This window comes from Anomaloglossus baeobatrachus, chromosome 4 (genome assembly GCF_048569485.1).
Source record: "Anomaloglossus baeobatrachus isolate aAnoBae1 chromosome 4, aAnoBae1.hap1, whole genome shotgun sequence".
In the NCBI taxonomy this organism is placed as follows: domain Eukaryota; kingdom Metazoa; phylum Chordata; class Amphibia; order Anura; family Aromobatidae; genus Anomaloglossus; species Anomaloglossus baeobatrachus.
Genome location: NC_134356.1, coordinates 245,311,920 through 245,339,630, shown reverse-complemented (window position 1 = coordinate 245,339,630; position 27,711 = coordinate 245,311,920).

Below are 27,711 nucleotides of genomic sequence, written 5' to 3'. Positions count from 1 at the left end.
TCATGTGCCATGCTGCCTCCTAGATAAAGTTAAAAGCAGAACCATAATGAAGCACACATACCTGTAACCTGTATATATAACCGCTTCTATGTTGCAAAAGAGGCAATTGTGGATAGAGGCCAGCCCAGGTCCCAGCATGTGGAGCAAGCTCTATACATACCAGGACTATATCAGAACTGACCCTCCCAGTGCCAGAGAGCAACCATTGATAAAGGCGGACCAGATCCAAGTATGGTGCTTAATTAGCAATGCCTGTGGAAAGGGTGAGGCAACTGAATGTGTACAGCTACCAACAGGAGGAATATATTGCAAACCAAGATCAGGCGTGCATAGCATGGTGGTGACCAGCCACCAGACATTTGTAGCATAACTACAACCAAACAGAGAGAGAGGGGAGCCAGCACGATCTGAAAATGGCATGCATCATATAAAAAGTGCAAATTCACAGATTTATTCCAACTGTACTGTAATATAAATGAGATTTTTAGCAAATAATTGATCAATTCTTTGAGCCACCCCTGCCAACGTCACGGCAAATCTCAATAGGGGGGTCCTACTCTATATTCTGTATTTCATGTGCCATGCTGCCTCCTAGATAAAGTTAAAAGCAGAACCATAATGAAGCACACATACCTGTAACCTGTATATATAACCGCTTCTATGTTGCAAAAGAGGCAATTGTGGATAGAGGCCAGCCCAGGTCCCAGCATGTGGAGCAAGCTCTATACATACCAGGACTATATCAGAACTGACCCTCCCAGTGCCAGAGAGCAACCATTGATAAAGGCGGACCAGATCCAAGTATGGTGCTTAATTAGCAATGCCTGTGGAAAGGGTGAGGCAACTGAATGTGTACAGCTACCAATAGGAGGAATATATTGCAAACCAAGATCAGGCGTGCATAGCATGGTGGTGACCAGCCACCAGACATTTGTAGCATAACTACAACCAAACAGAGAGAGAGGGGAGCCAGCACGATCTGAAAATGGCATGCATCATATAAAAAGTGCAAATTAACAGATTTATTCCAACTGTACTGTAATATAAATGAGATTTTTAGCAAATAATTGATCAATTCTTTGAGCCACCCCTGCCAACGTCACGGCAAATCTCAATAGGGGGGTCCTACTCTATATTCTGTATTTCATGTGCCATGCTGCCTCCTAGATAAAGTTAAAAGCAGAACCATAATGAAGCACACATACCTGTAACCTGTATATATAACCGCTTCTATGTTGCAAAAGAGGCAATTGTGGATAGAGGCCAGCCCAGGTCCCAGCATGTGGAGCAAGCTCTATACATACCAGGACTATATCAGAACTGACCCTCCCAGTGCCAGAGAGCAACCATTGATAAAGGCGGACCAGATCCAAGTATGGTGCTTAATTAGCAATGCCTGTGGAAAGGGTGAGGCAACTGAATGTGTACAGCTACCAACAGGAGGAATATATTGCAAACCAAGATCAGGCGTGCATAGCATGGTGGTGACCAGCCACCAGACATTTGTAGCATAACTACAACCAAACAGAGAGAGAGGGGAGCCAGCACGATCTGAAAATGGCATGCATCATATAAAAAGTTCAAATTCACAGATTTATTCCAACTGTACTGTAATATAAATGAGATTTTTAGCAAATAATTGATCAATTCTTTGAGCCACCCCTGCCAACGTCACGGCAAATCTCAATAGGGGGGTCCTACTCTATATTCTGTATTTCATGTGCCATGCTGCCTCCTAGATAAAGTTAAAAGCAGAACCATAATGAAGCACACATACCTGTAACCTGTATATATAACCGCTTCTATGTTGCAAAAGAGGCAATTGTGGATAGAGGCCAGCCCAGGTCCCAGCATGTGGAGCAAGCTCTATACATACCAGGACTATATCAGAACTGACCCTCCCAGTGCCAGAGAGCAACCATTGATAAAGGCGGACCAGATCCAAGTATGGTGCTTAATTAGCAATGCCTGTGGAAAGGGTGAGGCAACTGAATGTGTACAGCTACCAATAGGAGGAATATATTGCAAACCAAGATCAGGCGTGCATAGCATGGTGGTGACCAGCCACCAGACATTTGTAGCATAACTACAACCAAACAGAGAGAGAGGGGAGCCAGCACGATCTGAAAATGGCATGCATCATATAAAAAGTGCAAATTCACAGATTTATTCCAACTGTACTGTAATATAAATGAGATTTTTAGCAAATAATTGATCAATTCTTTGAGCCACCCCTGCCAACGTCACGGCAAATCTCAATAGGGGGGTCCTACTCTATATTCTGTATTTCATGTGCCATGCTGCCTCCTAGATAAAGTTAAAAGCAGAACCATAATGAAGCACACATACCTGTAACCTGTATATATAACCGCTTCTATGTTGCAAAAGAGGCAATTGTGGATAGAGGCCAGCCCAGGTCCCAGCATGTGGAGCAAGCTCTATACATACCAGGACTATATCAGAACTGACCCTCCCAGTGCCAGAGAGCAACCATTGATAAAGGCGGACCAGATCCAAGTATGGTGCTTAATTAGCAATGCCTGTGGAAAGGGTGAGGCAACTGAATGTGTACAGCTACCAACAGGAGGAATATATTGCAAACCAAGATCAGGCGTGCATAGCATGGTGGTGACCAGCCACCAGACATTTGTAGCATAACTACAACCAAACAGAGAGAGAGGGGAGCCAGCACGATCTGAAAATGGCATGCATCATATAAAAAGTGCAAATTCACAGATTTATTCCAACTGTACTGTAATATAAATGAGATTTTTAGCAAATAATTGATCAATTCTTTGAGCCACCCCTGCCAACGTCACGGCAAATCTCAATAGGGGGGTCCTACTCTATATTCTGTATTTCATGTGCCATGCTGCCTCCTAGATAAATTTTTTTTTTTTTTTTTTTCTCTGTTTTGACCGTAGTTATGCTACAAATCTGGTGTCTGACCAACACCATACCATGCACGCCTGATTTTGGCTTGCAATATATTCCTCCTGTTGGTAGCTGGTCAGACTCAGTTACCTCACCCCTTTCCACAGGCAATGCTAATTAAGCACCATTCTTGGATCTGGTCCGCCTTTATCAATGGTTGCTTTTTGACACTGGGAGGATCAGTTCTGATATAGTCCTGGTATGTGTAGGGCTTGCTCCACATGCTGGGACCTGGGCTGGTCTCTATCCACAAGTGCCTTTTTTGCAACATGGAAGCGGCTATATACAGGTTGCAGGTATGTGTGCTCCATTATGGTTCTGCTTTTAACTTTATCTAAGAGGCCGCATGGCACATGAAATACAGAATGTAGAGTAGGACCCCCCTATTGAGATTTGCCGTGACGTTGGCAGGGGTGGCTCAAAAAATTGATCAATTATTTGCTAAAAATCTCAGTTTTTTATTATAGTACAGTTGGAATAAATTTGTGAATTTTCACTTTTTATATGATGCATGCCAATTTCAGATCGTGCTGGTTCCCTTTTTTTTTTTTTCTCTGTTTTGACCGTAGTTATGCTACAAATCTGGTGTCTGACCAACACCATACCATGCACGCCTGATTTTGGCTTGCAATATATTCCTCCTGTTGGTAGCTGTTCAGACTCAGTTACCTCACCCCTTTCCACAGGCAATGCTAATTAAGCACCATTCTTGGATCTGGTCCGCCTTTATCAATGGTTGCTTTTTGACACTGGGAGGATCAGTTCTGATATAGTCCTGGTATGTGTAGGGCTTGCTCCACATGCTGGGACCTGGGCTGGTCTCTATCCACAAGTGCCTTTTTTGCAACATGGAAGCGGCTATATACAGGTTGCAGGTATGTGTGCTCCATTATGGTTCTGCTTTTAACTTTATCTAGGAGGCCGCATGGCACATGAAATACAGAATGTAGAGTAGGACCCCCCTATTGAGATTTGCCGTGACGTTGGCAGGGGTGGCTCAAAAAATTGATCAATTATTTGCTAAAAATCTCATTTTTTTATTATAGTACAGTTGGAATAAATTTGTGAATTTTCACTTTTTATATGATGCATGCCAATTTCAGATCGTGCTGGTTCCCTTTTTTTTTTTTTTTTTTTCTCTGTTTTGACCGTAGTTATGCTACAAATCTGGTGTCTGACCAACACCATACCATGCACGCCTGATTTTGGCTTGCAATATATTCCTCCTGTTGGTAGCTGTTCAGACTCAGTTACCTCACCCCTTTCCACAGGCAATGCTAATTAAGCACCATTCTTGGATCTGGTCCGCCTTTATCAATGGTTGCTTTTTGACACTGGGAGGATCAGTTCTGATATAGTCCTGGTATGTGTAGGGCTTGCTCCACATGCTGGTACCTGGGCTGGTCTCTATCCACAAGTGCCTTTTTTGCAACATGGAAGCGGCTATATACAGGTTGCAGGTATGTGTGCTCCATTATGGTTCTGCTTTTAACTTTATCTAGGAGGCCGCATGGCACATGAAATACAGAATGTAGAGTAGGACCCCCCTATTGAGATTTGCCGTGACGTTGGCAGGGGTGGCTCAAAAAATTGATCAATTATTTGCTAAAAATCTCATTTTTTTATTATAGTACAGTTGGAATAAATTTGTGAATTTTCACTTTTTATATGATGCATGCCAATTTCAGATCGTGCTGGTTCCCTTTTTTTTTTTTTTTCTCTGTTTTGACCGTAGTTATGCTACAAATCTGGTGTCTGACCAACACCATACCATGCACGCCTGATTTTGGCTTGCAATATATTCCTCCTGTTGGTAGCTGTTTAGACTCAGTTACCTCACCCCTTTCCACAGGCAATGCTAATTAAGCACCATTCTTGGATCTGGTCCGCCTTTATCAATGGTTGCTTTTTGACACTGGGAGGATCAGTTCTGATATAGTCCTGGTATGTGTAGGGCTTGCTCCACATGCTGGGACCTGGGCTGGTCTCTATCCACAAGTGCCTTTTTTGCAACATGGAAGCGGCTATATACAGGTTGCAGGTATGTGTGCTCCATTATGGTTCTGCTTTTAACTTTATCTAGGAGGCCGCATGGCACATGAAATACAGAATGTAGAGTAGGACCCCCCTATTGAGATTTGCCGTGACGTTGGCAGGGGTGGCTCAAAAAATTGATCAATTATTTGCTAAAAATCTCATTTTTTTATTATAGTACAGTTGGAATAAATTTGTGAATTTTCACTTTTTATATGATGCATGCCAATTTCAGATCGTGCTGGTTCCCTTTTTTTTTTTTTTTTTTCTCTGTTTTGACCGTAGTTATGCTACAAATCTGGTGTCTGACCAACACCATACCATGCACGCCTGATTTTGGCTTGCAACATATTCCTCCTGTTGGTAGCTGTTCAGACTCAGTTACCTCACCCCTTTCCACAGGCAATGCTAATTAAGCACCATTCTTGGATCTGGTCCGCCTTTATCAATGGTTGCTTTTTGACACTGGGAGGATCAGTTCTGATATAGTCCTGGTATGTGTAGGGCTTGCTCCACATGCTGGGACCTGGGCTGGTCTCTATCCACAAGTGCCTTTTTTGCAACATGGAAGCGGCTATATACAGGTTGCAGGTATGTGTGCTCCATTATGGTTCTGCTTTTAACTTTATCTAGGAGGCCGCATGGCACATGAAATACAGAATGTAGAGTAGGACCCCCCTATTGAGATTTGCCGTGACGTTGGCAGGGGTGGCTCAAAAAATTGATCAATTATTTGCTAAAAATCTCATTTTTTTATTATAGTACAGTTGGAATAAATTTGTGAATTTTCACTTTTTATATGATGCATGCCAATTTCAGATCGTGCTGGTTCCCTTTTTTTTTTTTTTTTTTTTATTCTCAGGGTGGGAAGAGCCATGGTTATTGGACTCTTCCCAGCCTAAAAATAGCAGGTCGCAGCCGCCCCAGAAGTGGCGCATCCATTAGATGCGCCAATCCTGTCGCTTCGCCCCAACTCATCCCGCGCCCTGGTGCGTTGGCAAACGGGGTAATAAATGGGGTTGATACCAGATGTGTAATGTCACCTGGCATCAAGCCGAGCAATTAGTGATGTCACGGCGTCTATCAGATACCAGACATAACTAATTGACAGTAAACAAAAGCAAAACAAAATGACAAAAATTTTTTTATTAGAAAAATCACTCCCCAAATCATTCCCTTGTTCTCCAATTTAATCAAAAAATTTGAAAAAATGGGTCCGCAGAAATCCATCTGGACGTCCCATGTCGCCTCTGTACCTTCTAGAATATGGGGGCACGTTCAGCGAACGTATCCCCCATTTTCTAGGAGGGCAGACCCTCCATTTGAGGAGAGTGGGTGCCAAAAATCTGCACCCACTCTCCCCGGGTCACAGCTGCAGAGTGCCGAGCAGCCAGCACAGCTCACACTGAACACAGTGCTGGCTGTCAGCTGCTCTGCACATGTGACCGGCCGGCGTCTGCTGTGAAGGAGGAGGAGGCCGCGGGGGATCAGCGCAGCGACCGGACAGGTAAGGGGGAATACCGGGGGGAATAGGGGGTGACCTGGCAGGGCCTGGGGGGGCATTTTTCTGTCGCATGTCTCAAGGCACATGCGACAGAAATCATAGGAGCAGGGCGGCCAGTGCGCTACTGTGCGTGCAACCATGTTGGATTTTCGGGAGGGTGGTCGGGGGTCAGGGCGGGCACTTTGGCGATACCGGGGGCTTTCAAGGACTTTGCCAGGAAGTGTGGTCAACAGGAAACCTCTTGACCACACTTCCAGGTAAATGCCTGCGTTCTGTGTGCCGACAAAGCCTGCGGACCGCAACAAAAAAGCAGCTCACTGCGTTCTGACCCCACATCATTGATTCAATGGGGGAGAGAACGCAGCTACACCGCACAAAAGAAGTGACATGCTGCTTTTCTTTCCGCACCGATTTTTGGCATCCAAAACGCTGCGTTTAGAAACGCAGCGTGTGCACTGATTTTTCGGCTTTCTCATACACTTTGATGGGAAAGCTGAACGCATGCAATTTGCCATTGAAACACTGCGGTTCTAAACGCAGCGTTTCCGCGGTAAAAAACGCAACGTGTGCACACAGCCTAACTGCTGCATAGCATAAATGTTATCAGTATGTTCTGCCTGGGCATCTGCAAGCCACCTGCTCTGCTGGTTGATTGAGGAATGACCGCCAACTACAATGGAGGAAGATGCACTGATCAGCAGATGTGATCGGACTGTACAGTTATAAAGTCCCCTAAGGGGCTAGTAAAATAAATTAAAAAAAAATGTTTTAAAAAAATAAAATTAAATCACCCTCCCCCACCTTTTGCCCTATTGAAAATAAAACCATAATAATAATGATAATAACAAAAATAGAGATATTTGGTATCGCCACATTTCAGAAATGCCCGATCTATCAAAATATTACATCAATTAATCTGATCGGTACCCAGAATAATGAGGAAAAAATTCCAAATGCTAAAATTAGATTTTTGGTCACCACATCATTGCATTAAAATGCAATATCAGGCGATCAAAACATTGCATCTACACAAAAATGATTGCGTTATGCAATTTTTTGGGCAATTTTTTTTTCAACATTGAAAGTAATTAGACAGTGCAAAAAGCTACGTGTGAACAAAGCCTTTAGGAGTAGAGAAGGCGGGGGGGTGTTTATCTTTTTTTTTATTTTACATTATATACACGTGATTATACAAGGGAGAAGGTTTCTCAACATTTCTTCCTATAAAATCCATTTTATCTTTGGTTTTGTGTTTTTATTGTCAGCCCATAAAAGTGGAGTAATTCTATGACTACATTGTTCCCCACAGCGAGAGATGTGTCCAGGTTTCTTCCCCTTGTTTCCATCCATTTCCGTGATTTTCCTTTTGGAGGGGTCTTCCAGAAAAATGCTCGCGTTTCTCATTGACGTCGATTATACTCTGTACGCAAGTCGAGCCCGTCTAAAGGCCACTTTACACGCAGCGACATTGTTAGCCATGTCGCTGCCGATCGCACCCGCCCCCGTTGTTTGTGCGGCACGGGCAAATCGCTGCCCGTGGCGCACAACATCACTAGGACCCGTCACACTATATTTACCTGCCTAGCGACGTCGCTGTCGCCGGCGAACCACCTCCTTTCTAAGGGGGCAGTTCGTGCGACATCACACGGCAGACGTCCAATTAGAGCGGAGGGGCGGAGAGCAGCCAAATTAACCACACGGAACCTCGTTGCCGGAGGACGCAGGTACGGTGTTGTTTGACGCTCTCTGGGTGTCACACGTAGCAATGTGTGCTGCCTCAGGAACGACATTTGGGAAATGAACGACGTGTCAACAATCAACGATTAGGTGAGTATTTTGCATAGTTAGCGGTCGCTCGTACGTGTCACACACAACCACGTCGCTAACGAGGCCAGGTGTGCGTCACAAATTCCGTGACCCCCACGACATCTCATTAGCGATGTCGTTGCGTATAAGCCTCTTTAAAGATCCGACCTGTTTGATTCGAGTATCAAGCATTCGAGCAATTTAGTGCTCTCTCACCACTAATAATCACTTCTTCAGGCCTTCTGTTACTTACCTATAATAAGTTTGTAGGAATTATTGGAGTCATATTCACGATGTCCACTGCAACATATTTAATCATAATATGTCAGCAAGGCATGTATAAGGCAAAAGACGTCCTGCTCTTTATGGCAAATACTTCTAGATTTTACAGCTTTGAACCGTGGATTCCCCACTGGGTGGAGACATGGAGCTACAGAAAACTCTGCAGCATACATTCTGTGCGCTTCCCGGAGTATTATCAGGTAAATGGGTTGTCCGTTGTTGTCAGTAACATAACTAATTGTGAAATACATTCTTATATGATATGTCCTTTAATTATTAACATTAGGCTTAATTCTAACCTTGTGTTTTAACAAGATATCTTTTTGGTAACATGTAGTCACCGTTAAGGCTGAGTTCACATGTACAGTAATCATCCGATAGAACAGATCCTACAGAGATCTGTTGGGAAGAAAGTACTGCAAACACAACGTTTTTGTCTGTTGTTAAATAACTGATTTCTGCCAGTTCCCTATTTTTAACATTGGAGCCTATAGAGATTGAATACATTAACGGGTTGCTATTTAGCTATCCATTTTTCTTCCATTTGTAACTGATCCATTTTTTTCTTACAGGATCCGTTTCAAATGGAAGATGAATAGCAATTCCTTAACAGACCCAATCTCCACGGACTTCCATATTAAAAAAACGGATCCGGCAGAAATTATTTTGCCAACAGATCTCTGCTGGTTCTGTTCTAATGGATGATTACGGGACATGTGAACTCAGCCTAAGTGAACATTGCTCAGATTGTTCTAGTTCTATGAAATGTTTTAGTAACAAAGGCTCGGTAATCCTCTTTAGACCCCATTCAGACATTAGTGATTCCGGCATGTAAGACGCTATTTTTATACATACTGTAATGACAGACATATGCAGACCCATTTAAAGTATTGGGTCTGCGCACACATCAGTGATTTCTCACTGGTCGTGTGTCCGTATGTTTGGCGTGGAGACAAGTCAGTTTTTCTCCAGCACAAATGACTTCACACGGACCACACAGTGGTATGATCCATGGGACACATACTGGAGAAAACACGCGTGAAATAAAATGCTTTTCTATACTCACCTTCTCCAGCCCTGCTGTCTTTGGCCCTGCTGTCACTTGCTTCAGGGCCCACTCATTCTGCTCATTGCATATTCACTGCACCGTGGACCCGGAAGTAACTGTGATGGACACAGCAGCGACGGAGACATCAGCACCATGGACAATGAAAGTGTGTGTGTGTGTGTGTTTCTCACGGTCGTGTGAAAGAGGCTTTAGAGAAAGCTTTTTGAGTCTTAAGGGCACAGCTATTGTTTTAGTTTTATAGGATCATATTTTGAAAGCCCTATTTTTCTTTTGATGTAGCCAAATATGGGATTGTGTGTTGTGTTGTGTTTTGTTTTTTCATTTTTGTAATTTTTTTTTTTTCTGAGACTGTTTTTTAATTGCACTATTTTGGAGTATGTGCAATATTTTTGGTGGGAAAGGAGGGATTTGAAAAACAATAACAAAATCGCAATCTGCAATTGTGTTTATTTTTATTGGGGTTTTTTTCTTTTTTTTTTTTTTTTTTAAATGTTCGTGACAGTCATTTTTTACTTTAATGACGAAGCACCACTTTGTGGTAATAAATACTTCAATATATTCCAGTGATTCTGAGATTGTTTTACTCATGACACATTGCATGGCATGTTATTTTAGTGTTAAAGTTAAGTTGAGTTCAGCATTTTTTCAGGATGAATATACAGTGCCTACAAGTAGTATTCAACCCCCTGCAGATTTAGCAGGTTTACACATTCGGAATTAACTTGGCATTGTGACATTTGGACTGTAGATCAGCCTGGAAGTGTGAAATGCACTGCAGCAAAAAAGAATGTTATTTCTTTTTTTTTTTTTCTTTTTTTTAAATTGTGAAAAGTTTATTCAGAGGGTCATTTATTATTCAACCCCTCAATCCACCAGAATTCTGTTTGGTTCCCCTAAAGTATTAAGAAGTATTTCAGGCACAAAGAACAATGAGCTTCACATGTTTGGATTAATTATCTCTTTTTCCAGCCTTTTCTGACTAATTAAGACCCTCCCCAAACTTGTGAACAGCACTCATACTTGGTCAACATGGGAAAGACAAAGGAGCATTCCAAGGCCATCAGAGACAAGATCGTGGAGGGTCACAAGGCTGGCAAGGGGTACAAAACCCTTTCCAAGGAGTTGGGCCTACCTGTCTCCACTGTTGGGAGCATCATCCGGAAGTGGAAGGCTTATGGAACTACTGTCAGCCTTCCACGGCCTGGACAGCCTTTGAAAGTTTCCACCCATGCTGAGGCCAGGCTTGTCCGAAGAGTCAAGGCTAACCCAAGGACAACAAGGAAGGAGCTCCGGGAAGATCTCATGGCAGTGGGGACATTGGTTTCAGTCAATACCATAAGTAACGTACTCCACCGCAATGGTCTTCGTTCCAGACGAGCCCGTAAGGTACCTTTACTTTCAAAGCGTCATGTCAAGGCTCGTCTACAGTTTGCTCATGATCACTTGGAGGACTCTGAGACAGACTGGTTCAAGGTTCTCTGGTCTGATGAGACCAAGATCGAGATCTTTGGTGCCAACCACACACGTGACGTTTGGAGACTGGATGGCACTGCATACGACCCCAAGAATACCATCCCTACAGTCAAGCATGGTGGTGGCAGCATCATGCTGTGGGGCTATTTCTCAGCCAAGGGGCCTGGCCATCTGGTCCGCATCCATGGGAAGTTGGATAGCACGGCCTACCTGGAGATTTTGGCCAAGAACCTCCTCTCCTCCATCAAGGATCTTAAGATGGGTCGTCATTTCATCTTCCAACAAGACAACGACCCAAAGCACACAGCCAAGAAAACCAAGGCCTGGTTCAAGAGAGAAAAAATCAAGGTGTTGCAGTGGCCTAGTCAGTCTCCTGACCTTAACCCAATTGAAAACTTGTGGAAGGAGCTCAAGATTAAAGTCCACATGAGACACCCAAAGAACCTAGATAACTTGGAGAAGATCTGCATGGAGGAGTGGGCCAAGATAACTCCAGAGACCTGTGCCGGCCTGATCAGGTCTTATAAAAGACGATTATTAGCTGTAATTGCAAACAAGGGTTATTCCACAAAATATTAAACCTAGGGGTTGAATAATAATTGACCCACACTTTTATGTTGAAAATGTATTAAAATTTAACTGAGCAACATGACTTGTTGGTTTGTAAGATTTATGCATCTGTTAATAAATCCTGCTCTTGTTTGACGTTTGCAGGCTCTAACTTATTTGCATCTTATCAAACCTGCTAAATCTGCAGGGGGTTGAATACTACTTGTAGGCACTGTATCTGAAAATTGCCAATTTATCTAAATTTGTCAAATCTAAAACTTTGTTTACATTTTTAAACCAGATAGTCACACCACACAAGCTACCATGTTTCCTCAAAAATAAGACAGGGTCTCATATTAATATTTTGCTCAGAAAGATGTGCTAGGGCTTATTTTCAGAGGATGTCTTATATTTTCTCATGAACAACAATCCACATTTATTCTCGAATTAAAAAAATCAACATTTATTGAAATTTAATCAGGTCATCAAATTCTGGAACATCAACATTTTGTGTTAATCCTATTACTTGTTCAGATGCCCATTTTATTATCTGATCTGCTAGAACCAGTCCTATGGTGGTGGATACATACCATAGTTACAAAGGTTTAAATTACATGTTTAAATTTATTATTCTCTATGTACTGCTAAGATAACCCCCAAAAGAAAGCAGATGCCCCCTAAAAAAAAATCACACTTACCAGACTCCAAAAAATTTGAGTTGTCAAATGTATTGTCATGCTAGGTACGGGGAAGTACAAAGGCAAAGGGAACCCTGTGTCTAGGGATGGGGGAGATGGTGACCCCCTGACCAAGCCTACCGCTGGGCCCTGGCTTCCCTCAACACACTAGATAGGTTCCGCACTAATACGCCGAGCATGCTACCTGACCCTGGCTGACCGTAAAGTAGGCCCTAGATAGGGAGCAGATGAGATGAGCACTATGTTTCCCAATAAGTTCTAAAGAAGACTCATGGATATGAAACGGGGAAAGTAAACTAATAACATCTCCAGATGACTCAGGGAGAGGAATTGCACAACAACAAAGTTTTTCCAGATGTATACAATTCACCTGCTTTCCCTGAATACTTTTTAAAGATATTAGAGCTATCACAGGCACAGAGTAAGGGGAAATCAAGGTAAATAAAGACACCAAGAAAAGTGCTAATGAAAAATAGCTGAAAGGGTGAAGAACTCCACAGGGTCAAAAAGGGAAAAGGAAAAAACTAAGCAAAGTTGATACATAAGATATCAAATATGCCAAGCAGGTATAACAGAAGGTCAGGGAGCAGTTTGCGCAGCCAAAAACTGTGACCTTCTAAAGCCGGACACCATAGAACTATCTGTCACCTGTGACATGAATGGTCTCTCACTTACAAATCTACGTCACTGTCAGGCCCCCCTGTGTTCTACAGCGGTTTGCTCCCCATGGTGACTGGAAGCAGTATTACTCGTGCAAAGTGATATTGGTACCCCATCTATTTGTGAGAGCTGCAGGGCAGTGCAGTTTAAACGGCGAGGGACCTGACAGCGACACAGATCTCTAAATTTTAAGCATGCTCAAAAAAAGCCCTCCAAATCTGACTAGGGCTTATTTTTGGGATAGGTCTGATTTTCGAGGAAGCAAGGTAGCCAATAAACATTGGGGTTTTTTTTTTTTTTTTTTTTTAATTGACTCAATGCGTTTTAAAATTACTTAGGCTACTTTCACATTGCATTTTTCCCTACATTAAGTAGTCCCGTCGGGGCATCCATCCGAACCTTATCTCCCTTCCCCCCGCAAAACGTGTTTCGGACTCATGCACTGACGGGGCCATTGACAAACTGTTAGTCTGTTAGTGTATGCTCTGTCTTGCAACATTTTCGGGCATATACGTTTTCTGTAAGCGGACACCAAAATGTAGTCATGTATAACTTCTAATCTGGGCTTCAGCTTAGGGACACAAGTTTACCGCTATCCCCATAGTCCCACATGACACCCAGTCAGTGATTCCCTCATAGAAGGAAATTAGATTAGCGGAACATGACTTATTTGTTGCAAACTCATGCGTGCTCTGGTTAATTACTGTGGACTATCAAAGTACTTAGATGTATGCTGTTTAATAATTTGTTCAAAGATCTTTCTGGTATTCAAGGAAGGCTCACTGGCCTGTAATTTCCTGGCTCTATCTTCTTTCCTTTTTTGAAGATAGGGACTATACTTGCCCTTTTCCAATCTTCTGAGACTTCCCCTGTTCTCCAGGAATCTTCAAAGATTCTTGCAAGTGTTTCTGCAATTTCCTCTATCTCTTTCAGTACCCTAGGATGTAATTCATTTGGACTAGGAGATTTGTTTGTGAAGACAACTTCAAGATGCCTCTTGTATTCAGAAACTAGTCACAAGATTTTTGCCCATTCTTCCACACAACACTCTTCAAATTCTGAAGGTTCTGTGTGCTCCTTCTATGAACTCTGCACTTTAGTTCCTTCCATAAATTTTGTATTGCATTGACATCAGGTGTGATTGGCTGGGCAATTCCAGTAGATTTTATTTCTTTCTCTGAAACCAATAGAGGGTTTCCTTGCCTGTGGATTTGGGATAATTGTCTTGCTGAGATTTCCACCCTCATTTAATCTTCATCCCAGTAGATGGCAGCAGATTTTTATCAAGAATGTCTCAGTAGATTTGTCCATTTATCTGTCCTTTAATTATATGAAGTTTGTCAGTGTCATATACTGAAAAAAAGCCCCACACCATGATGTTCCTGCTTTTAAACATGGTCTGTATTTTGGCGTTTTTGGTGTTGACACTTCCTGAACAACCCGATTATAGAAAACTGTCTCACTAGTTAACCCCTGCAGTGAACACCATAAAAAAGAAATAAAAAAAATAGCAATAACTGTCTTTTCATCATACAGCTGACAAAAAAATGGAAAAAAATGCGATAAAAAAGTAATATGTAAATACAAATGTTAGCGCTGAAAAGGTTTTGTTGTCCCGCAAAAAACAAGCCTCTCCGTCAGCAGAAAAATAAAACAATCTATAGCTCTCAGAATACAGTAATGCAAAACAATTTTTTTTCTATAAAATTTGTTTTTATGGTGTAAAAGTGGCAAAAAATAAATCTTAATTTGATATTGCTGTTTGAACTGACCTATAGAATAAAGCTAACTTATTTTTCTAACATGGTGTAAAAACAAATCTTGAATTGCTGTTTTTTTTTTTTTTTCTTGATTCTGCATCACAAAAAATGGAATAGAAAGTGATTAAAAAATAATGTATGCCAAAATGGTACCAATAAAACGCCATCTCTGTTGGCAAAAAATGAAAAAACTATAGCTTTCAAAATTCGGTGATGCAAAAAAAAATTATTTTGTAATAAAGCATTTTTTTATTGTGATAGTTGCCAAACCTAAACAAATTTATATAATTCTGATATCACTGTAATCGTACTGACTTGAGAAATAAAGTCACACTATCACTTATACCGCATGATGAATGGAGTAAAAAAATAAATAAAGCCACTTCAACTGCTGTTGGTTTGTGTATTCTTTCTCCAAAAGCTCGCCGTAAAGCTCAGCTCACATTTATTCTGCGCTCCACGCTGAGCACTTCCATTGGGGACTACAGTCAGGGCCAGAAATATTTGGACAGTGACACAAGTTTTGTTATTTTAGCTGTTTACAAAAACATGTTCAGAAATACAATTATATATATAATATGGGCTGAAAGTGCACACTCCCAGCTGCAATATGAGAGTTTTCACATCCAAATCGGAGAAAGGGTTTAGGAATCATAGCTCTGTAATGCATAGCCTCCTCTTTTTCAAGGGACTCTAAGGGCTGCAATTAACTCTGAAGGCGTCTCCCTCGTTAACCTGTAATCAATGAAGTAGTTAAAAGGTCTGGGGTTGATTACAGGTGTGTGGTTTTGCATTTGGAAACTGTTGCTGTGACCAGACAACATGCGGTCTAAGGAACTCTCAATTGAGGTGAAGCAGAACATCCTGAGGCTGAAAAAAAAGAAAAAATCCATCAGAGAGATAGCAGACATGCTTGGAGTAGCAAAATCAACAGTCGGGTACATTCTGAGAAAAAATGAATTGACTGGTGAGCTTGGGAACTCAAAAAGGCCTGGGCGTCCACGGATGGCAACAGTGGTGGATGATCGCCGCATACTTTCTTTGGTGAAGAAGAACCCGTTCACAACATCAACTGAAGTCCAGAACACTCTCAGTGAAGTAGGTGTATCTGTCTCTAAGTCAACAGTAAAGAGAAGACTCCATGAAAGTAAATACAAAGGGTTCACATCTAGATGCAAACCATTCATCAATTCCAAAAATAGACAGGCCAGAGTTAAATTTGCTGAAAAACACCTCATGAAGCCAGCTCAGTTCTGGAAAAGTATTCTATGGATAGATGAGACAAAGATCAACCTGTACCAGAATGATGGGAAGAAAAAAGTTTGGAGAAGAAAGGGAAAGGCACATGATCCAAGGCACACCACATCCTCTGTAAAACATGGTGAAGGCAACGTGATGGCATGGGCATGCATGGCTTTCAATGGCACTGGGTCACTTGTGTTTATTGATGACATAACAGCAGACAAGAGTAGCCGGATGAATTCTGAAGTGTACCGGGATATACTTTCAGCCCAGATTCAGCCAAATGCCGCAAAGTTGATCGGACGGCGCTTCATAGTACAGATGGACAATGACCCCAAGCATACAGCCAAAGCTACCCAGGAGTTCATGAGTGCAAAAAAGTGGAACATTCTGCAATGGCCAAGTCAATCACCAGATCTTAACCCAATTGAGCATGCATTTCACTTGCTCAAATCCAGACTTAAACGGAAAGACCCACAAACAAGCAAGACCTGAAGGCTGCGGCTGTAAAGGCCTGGCAAAGCTTTAAGAAGGGGGAAACCCAGCGTTTGGTGATGTCCATGGGTTCCAGACTTAAGGCAGTGATTGCCTCCAAAGGATTCGCAACAAAATATTGAAAATAAAAATATTTTGTTTGGGTTTGGTTTATTTGTCCAATTACTTTTGACCTCCTAAAATGTGGAGTGTTTGTAAAGAAATTTGTACAATTCCTACAATTTCTATCAGATATTTTTGTTCAAACCTTCAAATTAAACGTTACAATCTGCACTTGAATTCTGTTGTAGAGGTTTCATTTCAAATCCAATGTGGTGGCATGCAGAGCCCAACTCGCGAAAATTGTGTCACTGTCCAAATATTTCTGGACCTAACTGTATGTGTAAATGTTTTCAAGCAATATTCCCAATGGGAAACTCACTGCAGTAAAGCAAATTAAGTAACTTTGAACTCCTGTCTGGCCTATGGTCCAGCGGTGTCTATCTTTTTACTCATCTTTTTAGAGGAGCACAAAAGTGTGGTCAACAACAGTTTTGAGCACCTTTTAAACAGAAGGATACCGTTGAACCGGGGCCAAATGGAGTCCAGAATAACTCTGCTGCCTGATAGTAAATGGATCCGTCAGGGGCTACACCTGAATAATGTATTTCGGAGATGTAGATGGAAACCCTAATGTAAGTGCTCAGTATAGAGCACAGCATAAATCTGAACTGATCCAAAATCTTCTTTACACCAAATAGCATTCAACCCTCACAAAACAAGTCTCCACTCAGGTCTGTCATCTATAAATAGAAATATATGGGGCTTCCATGTTACTGGTAGCGCACAGACTCTGGAAAAGTGCTATCGCTTCCCCCCCCCCAAAAAAAAAAAAATCCAGCAAAATCTGCACTCTCAAATCCAAATGCCCTCCTCCCTTCTATGCAACACAATGTGTCTAAACCACAGTTAACGTCCACATGTTTGGCATTGTTGTAGTGAAGAGAGCCCGCTTAATTTATGGGGTGTGTGTCGCTAGAAACATTAGCTGGGAACAATGTACTGTCACTACAATGTACTGGGCATTACAAGGACTTATTTGCAATGTTTAATTCTGCAATATTCACTACATTTGACTCCATGGGTGTTTTCAGGAGACAAAACTCATCACTATACTCAGATGAATTTTAGGAATGGTGTAATTTCTAATACACTGGAGATCAAAATTAGAGAACAACACCACAACAATTTCCTAAATATTAAGTCATTGTGCAGTCCTATGTAATAATATCCTAACATGCGTAAACTCACAGTATTTTAAGCTTATTTCAGAAACTGACTTTTTAGTAAAGCACTTGATTTAAATATAAATGAGATAAATGAAAAAGAACACTGATCAAACTTGGAGAACACTTTCAGATACCTGCAAGTTATTAGTGTTAAGCTAGGGTCACACGTAGCGACGCAGGAGCGATCTCGACTGACGACCTCCCTTATCAGGATCGCTGCTGTGTTGTTACATGGTCGCTGGTGAGCTGTCCAACAGGCAGATCTCACCAGTGACCAGCCCCCAGCTAGCAGCGACGCGTGGAAGCGATGCTGCGCTTGGTAACTAAGGTAAATATCGGGTAACCAAGCAAAATGCTTCGCTGGTTACCCGATATTTACCTTGGTTACCAGCGCACACAGCTTAGCGCTGGCTCCCTGCACTCCTAGCCAGAGTACACATCGGGTTAATAAGCAAACCTTTGCTTATTTACCCGATGTGTACTCTGGCTACACGAGCAGGGAGCCTGGTAGCCTGAGAGCGGCGGACGCTGGTAACCAAGGTAAGTATCGAGTAACCAGCGAAGCACTTCGCTTGATTACCCGATGTTTACCTTGGTTACAGCTTACCGCAGGCTGCCAGAAGCAGTCACTCTCTCGCTGTCACACACAGTGATGCGTGCTCAATAGCGGGAGAGCAACATCAAAAAAATGAAGCAGGACATTCAGCAACGACCGGTGACCTCACAGCAGGGGCCAGGTCATTGCTGGATGTCACACACAGCGACAAGACGTCGCTGCTACGTCACAGAAAATGGTTACTTAGCAGCGACGTTGTTGTCGCTGTGTGTGACACCACCCTTAATCTGGTACCTGGTGCTAATTTCCTTAATTATCTGACAAACCCTATTTAACTGGCAGCCTAACTTTCCAGTTTCCACTGATTTTGCAAAAAATGGTGTGCCTTTCCAAAGTGACTGAAATTTTCCGGCAGCAGGTTGTCCAGATGAAGCCTGAAGGGGTGCACCTATCAGCCACAGCATGAAAAGTTGGTCATTCCAAGTCTGGGATTTTGAGAATATTGCATCTTTACAACATCACAAAGTCTTTCAAGTCCCCCAAGAAGGTTGGTCGCCCTTGAAAGACAAATGCAAAAGAGGACAGGATAATGCGAAGAATCTCCATGGGTAATTGTAGCTGAAATTGCTTCTTAGTTCAGCGCTGACCAGGGTAAGGATCTGTCTCATCATACAGTGTCACAACGTTTAAGAGCATTTGGACTGAAAGCCCACTCTTCAGTGTCCAAACCTCTCATTAGCAGAAAGAATCAAAAAGAACATTTTGTGTGGGCAGAGGAGAAGTGGTCCATAGTTCATTTAGTGATGAAAGCAGGTTTAATTTATTTGGGTCTGATTGGAAGCATTATGTTGGTCAACAAACTGAGAAAAGATTGAACCCAAAGTGTGTTAAGAAGTCAGTGAAAGGTGGTGGAGGAAGTGTCGTGGTTTGGAGAATGCAGGAGGAGGTGGACCTCTCATACATCTACATGGCAGAGTGTTGCGTTCATCACTCAATCAGCCAGAAATATTCGTACAGGACAGTACCCCCATCACAGCAAAACGGGGAAAGTAGTTCCTGGAAACAGGAAAACATGGAAACAATGAAATGGCCAGCCCGGAGTCCTGATCTAAACTCAATAGAAAATCTCTGGAAAATTCTTGGTGACAAAAATATGGCTAAGAAACCCACAACAGTCAAAGCACTGTGGAAGAGACTGGAAAAAGAGTGGACCAAAATCACACCAAAGCAGTGTGAGAGACTAGTGATGTCCTGTGGCAGCAGATGTGCTGAAGTCATTCAAAGCAAAGGCCTGTACCCTCCTCCTGATTGGTGACTGTTGTTACCTTAAGAAAATGTTATAATCTTTCTTTGTGCTACAGTCATTGCTGTTCTCTAATTACGATCATAATGTTTTCAGCAAAATAAAGGTTTTGTTGATAAACTTTGGATCTTTTATAAAACACTGTTCTAGTGGCATGGTGTACCCCTTAAAAAAAACCCCTCAAATGTTTATCAATGTAGACTACATTATTTTTGGAAAAAGCAAGTGATCATACATTGTTCTTTAATTTTGATCTCTAGTGTATGTGGTCTCTTGAGGTGTTGCTTAGTGTGTGTGTGTGTGTGTGTGTGTATCCATATATATTTATATATATGTATATATATATATATATATATATATATATAAAATATAATGTGTGTGTGTGTGTGTATATATATATATATATATATATATATATATGTGTATGTGTGTGTATATATAATATAAATATATATATAATTCTTCTAGGAGAATTTGTGCTCCAAAAGTCAAATTGCATTTCCTACCTCCCTCCCAAGCCCTGTGGTCTGGCCAAACAGTACTGTCCAGTCACATGTGAGGTATTGCCCCAATCAGGAAAAATTATGTAGCACATTTTTTTTACTTGTTACCCTAGGAAAAAGTGGAAATCTGGGGTTAACCTAACATTTTAGTGGTAAAAATGTGATTATTTTTTCTTCACTGTCCAATAATTAAAAATTTGTGACACACGTGTGGTGTCATTATGGTCATTGTACCACTAGATGAATTTATTGAAGGGTGCATTTTGTAAAATGGGGTCACTTGTGATGGATTTCTGCTGTTCTAGTATTTCAATGTGACATGGCACCAACAAACCATTTCAGCAAATTCTGAAATCCAATATGACACTCCTTCACTTCTCAGCTTTGCACTATACATTAAAAGTAGTTCCCGATTTTATATGGAGGGTAAAAATTGCTCACTAATCCTCTAGATGAATTACTTTACCGGTGTGGTTTCCAGAATGGGTTCACTTGTGGGGCTTTTCTGTTATTTGGCATATTGGGGGATTTTTAAATGTGACTTGGCGTCCACAGTCTATTCCACCCAAAATATCTCTCCAAAATTCAAATAGTGCTCCTTCCCTTATGAGCCCTGCCGTGCACCCAAACAGTAGCTTTTAACCATACATGGTATGTCGGTGTACTTAGGAGAAATTGCACAACAAATTCTGGAGTGAATTTTCTCCTGTTATCCATGAAAATTAAAAAACTGGAGTTAAAGCAACATTTTTGTGGTGAAAGTATTTTTTTTTTTTCATTTTCACGGCTGAATGTTATAAAATTGTATGAAGCACCTGAGGAATGAAGGTGCTCACTACACATTTAGATAAATTCCTTGAGCGGTCTAGTTTCCAAACTGTGGTCACTTGTGGGGGGTTTCCACTGTTTAGGCACATCAGGGGCTCTCGAAATGCAACTTGGCATCCACTAACAACGCTAGTTAATTTTGCATTTGAAAACTAAAATGGTGCTTCTTCTCTACCGAGCCCTGCTATGCACTTAAACCGTAGTTTGCCTTCACATATTGGGTATCACGGATCCTTCTCCCATATCACACAATCAACAGAGCGAGAGATGGCGGTACAATCCAAAGAGCATTTATTCCAAGCAAATGAAATGGTCTATAAAATAATCCACAAAACAGAGGGTAAAATTAGTCCAGTAACACATATATAGTACGGTAACCGATAAATATCCAGCTCTCTCTCAGAAGCCAGTTTCTCCCAGAGGTTCAATCCTTCTCCCTTCAAGTTCCCAACAGACTGCCCAATTCTTCAGGTAAGCAGAGAGTTTAGGTGGATCTCACGCCCCCTCCCCTGACTTAGGAACAAAAGCCTGGCAGGGGAGGAATTAAACCTGCAAATGGGACAATGTACACACAAAGAGCACAGAATGGACAGTGAACCATGTCTAAACATTAACCCACACAAAATGGTACACAGTCCACAATATTCCACTCACATTGGGTATCCCTATACCCTGGAGAAATAGTACAACAAATTGTATGGTGCAGTTTCCCTTGTTACCCTCGTGAACATGCAAAATTTGTGGCTAAATCATCATTTCTATGGGAAAACTCAACGTTATAAAATTCTGTGAAGCATCTGGGGATTCATGGTGCTCACCACACATCTAGATAAATTCATTGAGGGGTTTAGTTTTAAAAATGGGGTAATTGTGGAAGGTTCCCACTGTTTAGGAACATCACGGGCTTTGCAAACATGATATGGCATCCGCTGTTGATTACAAAGAATGAGTTCCAAAAATCAAATGTGTCCTTTACAGGCCCTGCCATGCACCCAAACAGTAATTTTCCACCACATGTGAGGTATCGGCGTACTCAGGAAAAATTGCACAACAAACTCTATGGTGTATTTTTTTCTTGTTACCTCTGTGAAAATGCAAAATTTGGGGCTTATTTTTATTTTAATTTGGGGTTTATTTTTATAAATAAACGCAAAAATATCAACCTACATTTACCACTAAAATGAATTACAATGTGTAATCAAAACAATCTCAAAATCATTGGGATCCGTTGAAGTGTTTCAAAGTTATTACCATATAATGTGACACTGGTCAGAAGTGAAAAAAAAAATGGCTAGGTCAGGAAGGTGAAAACAGGCTCAGGAGTTAAAGGGTTAAACTAATGTACAGTGTGAATATGCAGTATACTGTATAGTTAATACTATTGAATCCAAACTTTTAAACTGTTTGCTTGAATTGTTGTTAGTTTTTATTGTACCTTGGATTAAACAGTTTGCGATCAATGAATAAGCAATGTCTACACAAACAAGAATAAATGGGCTTACAGCCTGGGTGAATGTTCGCCTATTTGAAGTTAATAGCCGAGTCAATAATGTCTTACGTGACTTGTTTCAAGGCAAAAACATGAAGCTTCTTCTTGAAAGTAAGTTTTATTTTCTGGATAAATTGAATGTTTTATTTAAAAAAACACACCAGTTTACTTGAGCCAGAACACAGGGCCACTGTCATCTCCCTCACCATCCACTATGAGTGACCGTGTCAGTTCTGATGGACTCACCTGTACCATATATATTATATGGTGGCCAAGATAAATATACAGATTGGATGAATAAAATATGTTTTTACTGGCTAAAGCTATTTGGAATATACTGGTCTACACCATCATTTCATACCATTTATTTTTTCAATATACAGACATGTTCAATGTGTTCAAATCTAAATGCTCCTCTCCATATCCTGTCCAATCTGGATTCATTGAGGTCCCTGAGGACAAGGTGTAGGATTCTGTGTCCTTGGAGATGGTAATTAGGCTGTGGTGGGAAGGATTACGATGTGGTCAGTTTTACTTTTCTCTTGACCTTCTACATCTGCTTGACTGCAAAAACAGGTAATTTGAATATGGCACACCCCGGCATTAAAAAAAGGTCATAAAAGAGGCAGTTGTTTGGGCACAGATACAGGACTGACATAGCCAATTAGGGCTGACACTTTGGGGGTAAAGAATCTTTCATCTTTCTCTCTGTAGCTCTGCTTCTTGTAATATGATTCCTAGTAGACCTAGATTTTTAGTGAGTGCAGAGTATCCTAACAGTTAACAAGAATGTTGGCTGTAAGAGTGGTGGGCAATAGTGGTTGTGTTCCTGCTCCTGAAGACACCAATCACGTCAATATAGTGTCATGTGAATCCCTACATTCGGGCCCCTTAACCGTCAGGTATCAGGTGACTTCTACTTGTGCGAGACTCTAGTGAATAGACCCCTTAACTGTCAAGGCACCAGATTATCCTCTACGGGCATGTGATGTGGTCAACCAACTTAGCAATGTTTCACTAGACATCCAGGTGTGTAAAGCTTTACTCCAGTCATTATGGGACCCCTGAGGAGACTGTGTGGCGCCCCTGACCTGGTCAGGCACCACTGAGTACTGCACCCATGCTGGGGACAGTACAACACAGGTAATCCAGAAGGCTGACTGGGGTGTGGAACACAGGCGCATAGTGATCAGGTCTCACACATGTACCCATGAGAGGACCCCTGGGGATCCCAGGAGGGGGCAAGCCTTCACCTTCACTGGAATAGTGGAGGGGGTAGAGCCTCCATCTCCTCTCAAGGGGTGTGGTGGAGAGTCTGGTTGCTAGGTGGCGTAGGCAAGAACAGGAGAGGAGGGGCAGTGAGCCAGTTAGAGGGAGAACTCCATAGGGCTCAGTGAGGAGCAGACCTGTGGGGCTGATGCTGTCTAACAGCGCCCGCGCAGTGACTACAGACGGGGGAGAACGGTCAACTAGAAGTGCTGCCTGAAAGCCAGCTTCAGCTAGAGAGTGCACGGAGTGGGAAGTAAGGAGACTTCTAGAGAGCACCAGGCCCAACCGGGCGGCAGATCCCGAAGCGAGGATAGATTCACCTTTCCCTGCTAAACCTGCCGGTGTGGGGCTCTTACAGCCCACACCACAACAACCAAAAGCCGCAGCCACGTAACCGCAAGTAGGGCCCATAGGTCACAGGAGGCAAGAGGCTGGAGTGGCCTGGCCCGGGGAACAAGCACACGGCAAAACAAGAAGGGGAGAGAGGCTTGGAGCATCTTCCCTGGGTGACCCCCATAGGGACTCAAAGTCGGGGTCACCCCAAACCACCAAGGGCTAAGGAAGGCGAGTTTGTAGTCACCCTCATACAGTCAGCCGGAAGGATACCTGGTTCCCACCTGGTTCATCCCAGCTACGCCCGGGTTACTCACCCTGCCACCTGAAGTGAGTAAAAACCCTGAAAGACACTCTGCCTGTGTGTGGTCATTCTGCGACTTGTGGTACTACAGCTTTACAAAGGGCCCTGGGGCTTGCCTCACTCTCAGGAGGCTACTACACCCGACTGCACCCACCATCAGCCCCAGGCGTCCTCTAACCTGCAGTGGCGGTCCCCTCTGACCGCAAATACTGAGAGTGGCGTCACGATCAAAAACTGAAGATTCCCTACCAGTGACGGAGATCCAGCAACGTGGAGTCCCTGAAGGTAACGCACCGACACCGACACAACACCTGTGGGGCTTCACATCTGGCGTCACGAACAGGATAAGGACTAGACCTGTTCAGACAGGTGACCATGTGCCTGGGCGGTCCGCTTGAAAAATTGGAAGCGCCGCCATATTGCCACCATGGAAAGCGCGCTGAAAAACAACAGCAGCCCGCGCTGGAAGAAGTTACCGCCCACGAAGAGGTGTGGCTACCCAGAGATCCCCTGCAGAGTTCTGACCTTGCCAGCTATGAGAGTGGAAGCGTCGAGAGACGGCGGGAAGGAAAGGAAGCCACAAGCCTGCTGCTGGGAGAGGAGCTGCTGAAAGAGGCAGAGCAGAAACTGGACAGCTTGTTACAGGAGGCAGCGAAGAGTCCACTGCTGGGAGACCGTGCAGAAGACGGCGCAGAAGAAATGGCGTCTGACCGCAGGAACCCAGAACCAGGCTCCGCTGCCTGGTGGTACCGAGAGCTGGCCCAGTTTTGCAACCGGCTGGAGACCCGGGTCGTGGAGCAGATTCGGGAGGAACGGATGGAACTGCAGGAGCTGACCGCGGCGGTTCGGGCCTATGAAGGGAGAGCTGCGCGCCGGGTGTCAGGCGGGACGGCGACGACGCAGACCCCAGTGCTACCAACAACGGGTGAGTCGAATGATGCCCCGGCCCGCGCAAGTGCCCCGACCCCTGCTGCCACGTCCGCGGTCCCTGAAGAGGCGTCCGGTGCGGCGACGCTGAAGCAGGCCGCAGCCACGCCAGGTGCGGCCCTCCAAGCCCCAGCGGCTGCAGCGATGCCCTGCTCGGCCCACCAAGACCCAGTCCCTGCAGCGATGCCCTGCCCGGCCCGCCAGGACCAGGCCGCCGCCATCCTGGGCGCGGCCCGCCAAGACCAGGCCGCCGCCATACAGGGCGCGGCCCGCCAAGCCCAGACTGCTGCAGCGACGTCCAGCCCAGCCTGCACAGAGCCCCCTGCAACAGCGACACTGATCCAGGCCGCCGCCATGCCAGGCGCGGCCCGCCAAGACCAGGCCGCCGCCATCCAGGGCGCGGCCCGCCAAGACCAGGCCGCCGCCATCCAGGGCGCGGCCCGCCAAGACCAGGCCGCCGCCATGCCAGGCGCGGCCCGCCAAGAAAAGACTACCTCAGCATTTACCCCGGCCTGTAAGGCCAGAGCAGACACCGCTCCCCGGTCCACAGAGGTCCCTGATAGGCAGCCCACGGTGGGTGAAGACCCTGCATATTGGCAGATGAAGGCTGACCTGGAGGCCAAATTTCCACAATGGCTGGTGAGCCAGTACATACCCCCTCCGCATACCCCAAAGAGTCTCCTGCTAACTCCTGCTGCAGCTACACCAAAGAGTCCCTCACCTGGGCCGGCTGAAGAGCATCCATCCCCGGCACTGCCACAGCTGGAGTGCCAGGAAGAACTAAGGGGGAGAGGAGGCCAGGAAGCAGAAGGGTTGACTCCGACTCCAGTGCCACCAGTAGCAGTTGTGTGTTCAGAGCCGGAAATGCTGCCATACTCCCGCTGGGACGAGGAGGACCTGACCCCCTCTGCAGAAGAAGAGCTGCCTAAGAGCTTCACCTGGGAGCCCACAGGCATGGATCCAGCCCGCAAGACACGGCGCAGAAGAACACAGTTTGCTCCAGCACCACAGTCTCCTGAACAGAGAGCAGTCACCGCCAGAGACCTAAAGGAGAAGCGTTTGTTGAGAGAGTCCAAAGCCCAGGCTAGAGGACCCTTGTGTTATGGCGTAGTGGAAGATTTCAACTTGAAAAGTGGTTATGGCTTCATTGTAGCACCAGGAATAAAAGAAGGGATATTTGTAAACCGCAGAGATGTGAACGCTCATCTGCCAAGAGGACACCCTTGCAGAAATCTAAAGATGGGAGATTCCGTTCAGTTCACCCTGCATCAAGGCGAAAGAGGATTGTATGCTCTGGGCGTAACGCTATGTCCCAACAAACCTTACAGCCATCCCCTGCAACAAGAAAGACAAGAAAGACAAGACAGAGATAAAGAAACAGATACAGAAAAGGAATCAGATGCAGACCAAGAAAGGAAAGACACAGAACCTACAGATGAGGCAACCACAGATGAAGAAAGAGACAAAGAGCAAGAAAGTCACAGGTGCCAGTGCCCAACGTGCCCTCGCCCTAGTGAAAAAGAGGAGTAAAGTAAAGGAAAGTAAGAAGTTACTGTTTTGACCAGTTTTGACAAGTTTTGTTTGCAACGTTTAAGAAATGCGCCCACAAAAACTATTGTGAGAAATAAACTTTAAGGCTATGAACTTGCTATAGCCACAAACTCTGGCAGTGTAAATAGTTACACCAGTGGCACCACCACCAGGGCCAGCCTGTTTAGGGGCTTGGCTCGTCTGCAACCAGGGGGGCCCGTCCGTAGAAAAGGGCCTTGGCTCACCTGCGACCAGAGAGCACGCCTGTTTATGGGGCCTTGGCTCACCACCACAAGGAGGGTACCTGGTCAGCACCAACTGTGGAGGCCGCCTCTGCATCCTGCCAGAAGAGGCTGACGGCGCGGATCCACCAGGCCAGGTATACCCTGAAACCACCAGCCCATGAAAGCCGCCTCTACATCCTGCCAGAAGTGGCTGAAGTCGCGGCCAACGGGAGAGGAAGATTGGAGGAAAGGTCTGGGGAAACGGATGGCCCAGACCTGGTTACCAACAGAACCGGTGACCTGCCTCCTGAGAGGGTTTTGGGTGGGTTAACGGACTTGTGGGTGGAGGGTGGTGATGTCTGATACCTGGTGCTTTTAAATGTTTTACATGTTTTAATGTTTTATGCATTTTAAAATGTTGTCTTGCAGCCCGAGGACGTGCTGGTGATAACTAAGGGGGAATGTGGCGCCCCTGACCTGGTCAGGCACCACTGAGTACTGCACCCATGCTGGGGACAGTACAACACAGGTAATCCAGAAGGCTGACTGGGGTGTGGAACACAGGCGCATAGTGATCAGGTCTCACACATGTACCCATGAGAGGACCCCTGGGGATCCCAGGAGGGGGCAAGCCTTCACCTTCACTGGAATAGTGGAGGGGGTAGAGCCTC